This window comes from Sturnira hondurensis, unplaced genomic scaffold (assembly GCF_014824575.4).
Source record: "Sturnira hondurensis isolate 20B ecotype Veracruz unplaced genomic scaffold, ASM1482457v3 Scaffold0002640, whole genome shotgun sequence".
Taxonomy (NCBI): domain Eukaryota; kingdom Metazoa; phylum Chordata; class Mammalia; order Chiroptera; family Phyllostomidae; genus Sturnira; species Sturnira hondurensis.
Window position 1 is genome coordinate 977,520 of NW_028075271.1, and position 6,000 is coordinate 983,519.

Genomic DNA, 6,000 nt, shown 5'->3' on the forward strand with positions numbered 1-6,000 from the left:
CGCAAACACGGCGATGGGACATCCCGAAGGTCGGACTGTTCCTGAAACTCAGATCTGCTGTTCCTTTCCTCCCAAAGACCTTCAGGAGCCCCTGCTGTCCTCGGTCCCTTATCTCCCACTTGGCTCCCGAGGCTCCCTCTGTGCACTGACCTTGCTGGCCCAAGACACAGCGTACTTGACAGTATCGTGCCCTCGTCCCCATTGTGTTATTGAACTTTGCATGTGTTTATGCCTTCTCTCCCCAGCGGACTCCCATGTTCCTGAAGACTGGGGTCCCAGTTTTGACCTTGGGGCACAGGGCACGGCGCAGTTCCTGGGCCTGGGGAGGGCTCAGGCAATATTTGCCGACTGGCTGATTCCATTCAGGACCAGGGCCAGTCTCTGGCCGGATGCATCCGAGGAATGTCCTGGGTCTGGCAACAGGAGGCTGTCTGCGTCTCAGCCTCCCATGGGAAGGCAAGGATGGAGTTTAATGTTGGGGTGCAAGCTGGACAAAAAGATGGTAGAAACCTCTCATGAGATTAGATCTAATCTCCAAAAGGCAAAACTCTGGGAGGGGGCAGTCGGAAGGGGCAAAGTTCCTGTGCAGGGTGAACCGAGCTGGACCTGTGGTGTGTGTGTGTGTGGCCTGGTGACTGTTCCCGGTGCCGCGGCGTGGCCAGAGTAAGGCTGCGAGGGGGACCCCGAGTTCTCCCCACGAGGAGAAACGCGTGCTCCCCCTTCTCCTTTCCTGTGTCTCCAGGAGGAGATGGGCATTTGCCGAGCCTACTGTGGCAATTGTCCCCCAACGTATGTGAGTCACCCCGTCACACTCTGCGGTGTCCGAAACTCACATGGTGACGCCCGCCAGTTACTGCTCAGGAAACTGGGAAAACAGCGAAACAACGGGGCAAGACTCGGGATCTTAAACACAAAGAACCGAACATTATCTTTGAAAAGACTTTTCTCCCCACCGTGGAAGGAGTGTGGGTTCACTAAAGAAGATTCAGAAAATGCTGAGGAAGTTCCAGGAACAGAAAGAAGAGCATGGAAAGCAGCCATGACCTGGGGGTAGGGGTCATGGGTCCTCTTGGTCAGTACAGCTCTCTTTCTGTGCGCACACACGCACACACCGCAGACGCTGAGCTTGCATGCGTGAGATCCTGCTCGGTGTGCTGTTTTGTAACCTGCTTTTCCGGCAAGTGAAAGGTGAACATTTAGTAGCGCTGCCTTAAGTGGGAAGAATTTGGTTACCATGAGCTGACATGAGTCATTCTGATGACACAGGAGCAAGCAACTCAGTATTTGTTTTGTTTCTTTGCTTTTCTAGGTGCAGGAAAGGGTGAAACAGCTGGAGTAGGAAGCCTTCTGGGAAGGAGGCAGGCACACCCTTCCGGCTACCCACCACTGGGGGCGGGCGCGGGGGCAACTGCCCCCCAGCCTGGGTCTGTCTTCTCACCTGTTCTGCTCCGGAGTCCAAGAGGCAGCCATTCAGGTCCTTTTCCAGTTCCGGAGCTCTGTGAGCTTTGTGGAACGTTTCTCCCCATCCCTTCTCTGTCCTTGGACATGTCAGAGCCCTCCACGTGCTCCAGAAGGCAGAGGCAGTGACTGCTTCCCTCTGCTTTGTGCCAGCACCCTACCTGGCGAAGCGCTGACACCCAGGTGATATTTGTTAAAGATGGAATGGATGAGACGCTCACGAGTGATGTCCTTGGTCACAGCATCACTAGATCACACGGTCTTCTACAGAAGCAGCAGATAGGAATTCTGTATTTAGGTTCTCGGAATCGGGATAAAAATACGAGGAGCATCGTGCGTTCATTGATTCCTGGGAAGCATTCCGCTGTCCGCCATCTTCAGCTCCCCCTCGGCTCTCCCCAAGGCCCCCATAGGGAGGCGCTGCCGGCTCCATTCCACTCCGGCCTCCTGATCCCAGGTCCCTCTGGGCCCTCTGCTGTGCCCCCCACTGTTTCATCGGGCCAGGCACCCCCTTTTCTCTTCGGTTGGGCCGGTCGCTCGGCAACCAGCAGGCAAGCTGACAGCAGTTCTCAAATGTCCGTGTCCCGATGAACTGCCCGAGGCTGAGCAGGCAGGAGAATCACTCCGGGTGATTCGGACGCAGGTGGTCTGAAAAGCCTGCTTGGAGGAGCGCTGGCTTAAAACACCTGAGGGGCAGCGTTTTGTCCAGCAGAGGAGGCGGCCCCGGGGAGGTCCTTAGGATCTTCAGGCACCAGCTTCGGTTTCCAAGGAGACCGGGGAGTAACAATGCGATAGCTCCTGTTCATCGTGGGTTTGCTGTGCCAAGAGCTTTTCCCAGGGCTCCACGGACATTTCATTCTTTAATTCTCTCTCGAGTCCGGTGGGGCAGGGTGGGTCTTTGCACAAGCAGACCGAGGCTCAGACAAGCGTGTCTGGCTTCTCCACAATCAGGCGAGGTGGCCAGTGGGGCCAAGTGATCATGTTCCACGACTCAGGGTGGGGACACCTAGCTGCTGTCTTCAGATCAGCTGACGGGTGTCACTGGTCACTAGGAAGAGTCAGTCATGTCCGTGCCCATGTGTGACCTGTTCTGGACCAATGTGAACCTGGAACGCCAGAGAAAGCCGCGATATTCACACAAGCTCCCCCTCCTCCACCGCCCGCTTCCCCTGGGTAGGGCTGCCCTGGTCTGAACCTAATGCTGCTTTACCTTGACCCTGAACTGTTCTATCAGGGAAGTTCAAATATCGACTACTGACCAGGTGTTTCATGGTATTAAGGAATTATTATTATTATTATTTTGTACTGTAGGTATGATGCTGATATTATGGTACTGTTTTTGAAAAAGTGTTTGTATGTACAGCTAAGTACTAAAATGTGCACAAATGAAATGCTAGGAGGCTTCGGATTTACTTAAATGACCCATTTCGTGGGGAGCTGGGTGACACAAGATGGTGATTGTTGACGCCGGTTGACGAAAGCGTGTGGTTCTTGTACGGTCACCTGAGTTTATTGGGTCTGAGCATTTTCATAGTAAAGAGTGGAGGGTGATTACCTGTCTCCTGTGCCTTACACTGCGTACGTGGATTTCCTAAGTCTAACTAAAGCGCTCAGGCCAGTAACAGATTAATATGCAATTGCTGTACGAGAACATTTACATTTTTTCACAAGGGTCTTCGACATCCTGATGCAGAGAATCCTGTAGCCTGGAGGTTCCAGGCATCCGCCAACCTGATAGGGGAAGTGTTTTGTGTCGTCGCGAATTTTCTCCTGCAGAACTGCTTGCGATCCCAGAGTCTGGGGAGACTTTTGAATAACCAGTACCTTTTTTTTTTTTGGTAATAGTGCTTTATAATGCTAACCCCCAAATAAAAGGCTGTTCGACATGAGAGGCAACAAGCATTTGTGGAGATCAGTAAGAATAGCTGTTTGGGGGCCTTGAGTTGGGTGGGGCACAGACAAAGGCCAGGGGTGTTTCTGAGAGGGGTGGGGGCATGGTGTGCAAAAAGATGTCGTCTCTCTGAGTGCAGACAACTAGCGTGGTGATGTGGGCAATTCTAAACAACGTTCGGCATTTTCATGCCCTCGTCACCAGGAGGGGTAACGACTGCTTTCTTATCTTTGCAAAAAAATGTACCCTGGGAAACAATGTTGCTTAGGCCCAGTCCCACGGTTCGCTTGCCTTGTTTTTAACATCCCAAGGTTTGAGGCGTGGGGCCGACAAGGGGGTTCCTCCGGGCTGCAGCTCCGGCTCCCTGCTACAGGGCTCCCCGTGAATGTGCGGGGTCGGAGAACATTCCAAACGCCCTCAGCCGCACCCCCAGCCCCTCCCTCCTTCTCTGGGAGCAGCCCGTGCCTCCTGCTGAGCATGGGAACGAATGGGGGGGCCAGGAGGCTAATTCGATTTTGTTATCAGACTGGTTAATTGATTCTTCCATTTATCCATCTCTCCTGACAACAGGCAGCGTGCACCGTGCACCTACCGTACCCGTGACGTGCTGCTGGGTTGACGTGACACCAAGGGGCGCAAAGAGGTCCCTGACTTTGAGCAGGGGAACATGGAAAGTGAATGAAGGGAACCCAGGTTTTTCACCCTGACGCTTTCTTTTTAAGAAAGTGGGCATTGATTTTAAGCTGTTTCTTAAGAAACGAAGGACTTGGAACTTTCAATCCTCTCCCCTTTCCTGCCCGAGACTCGAACAGAGAGAATCCTTCTTTGGGAGGGACAATTTCTCGGAGGCTGTCGCAGCCTCATCGGCCCAGTTTGAATTAAGCATGCTAGCCTTTGAGCGGGAGCCCATTGGCTGGGTGTCCCCTGTGTCCCAGAGTTCCTGTGTCACCTAGGAAGGACTGTCCTGCTGGGTGCCTGCTATTCTTCCTCAGCTCCCTGTGAGTCCCTCACTCTCACTTCTGAAACCTAATGCCAGACCCCCCTTCCTTTGTCCAAAAAGTCTTACATACCCAATGGTGCCTCATGGCCTTTGGAATTTTTGTGCTAATGTGAGTTTCCCCTGCACGTGTCTTAAAAACATTGATTTTCTCCTGTCAGTCTGTCTCTGTTGATTTGATGGTTAGCCCAGCCAGAAGAATTTAGGAGAGGGGAGGAAAGCATTCAGATTTTTTGGCCCCCACATAATAAATCTGAAAGTTCGAGGGCTGCGTGTGGAGGGCGAGACTTGCAAGGGGCCATGTAGAATAGGCAGGGGCTCCCGCACACCCAGTGAAGGCCCAAATCAGGGCCGGGGCCCGGGGACCCGGCCACCCGGCTGCTGCCGCACAGGGTCTGGTTGCCTCTGCCCTTCTCCCTTCCCGTCCGAAACCTCAGGGTTCCCTGTCCCTGCAAACACCTGCAGGATTTTCTTACGGCCTTGCTGTCCCCTGCGCCACACGAACGCAGCAGACTTCTTTCCTGGGGACGCAGGTCTCTGGGAAAGATGGGGTGGATGGCAAACCTAGGGCCAAGGCTCTGGCCTTGGCGGGTGTCACCTGGTAAGACTGCCGGAAGGCCCGTTCCCGCCTAACACACACGTGACGGCCGGGCTCCTGTGGGAACTGATGGCGGAGGACCTGGCTTGCTCCTGTTCACCTGTTTGCATGGCCATGACTCACCTCTTCCCCCACACCCCGGCACTTGCACACAAAGCCACGCGGCGACTTACAAAACTTCTTTTTTAAACACCTTCCCCCAACCCTATCTGAAAATGTCAAGTGTTTCGGTTTTGAGGGGAAAGAAAGCATGACTCACGGCCGGCTGACAAACAGCTATCTGGAGGTATGCTGTGAGTCACGCCTCCTGGCTCCACGCGGAGGCCCAGCCCGGAAGGGGCATCGGGGGACCAGCCAGTAAAATTCCACTACCTCTGAGGCTGACTCGGGGGCCACTGTCAGCGCCCCGGGCTTTCTCCAGCCCCACTCTGGCTCAGGGCTCTGGGGACCCTCCGGGCCTGTTGGTGTCTGCGGGAAGAGCGATTGTTAGTAACTGGAATAAAACCATTATTATCTCTCCATTCCCAGTGCCGTGCTCAACCAGCCCTGCTTGCTTTTGTGAGCCAGCCAGACTGCGGGATTTTCTTGAAGGGTATTGGGTTGCTAGGCAACGGGGCGGGCAGCATCCATCACACCCAGCCGTGTCAGCCAGAGCGTGGCCCAGGAGCATGTTTGCCCCCCTCCCCCTGCCTCCCCGAGCACCCTCCCCCACGAGCCAGGTGATTTGCATCTTGGGGACAGGAGCCCCACCAGGTGATTCTGTGTATAAAACACCACCCTGTGCCCCTGAAGCCCAAATATTGTTTCTGCTTGCAACACAGGGCGGTGACGTCGCCGCAGAGGCAGACGCGTTTGCGCGCAGCCCGCATGGAAAGAGGGTGGACACTGTTTGAAAGCCTGCGTGCTGCTGCCCTGGTGCGTTCTGCCTTCAAATCGTTTTCCTCTCTGCCCGTCGGCGTCTGGTCCGTGCTCTGCTCTCTCCATCTCTATCCCCTCTCTCCGTTCCGTGATCTCCTGGGTGGTGGGGTTCTTGCTTGTGTGGGGCCAGAACGGGAG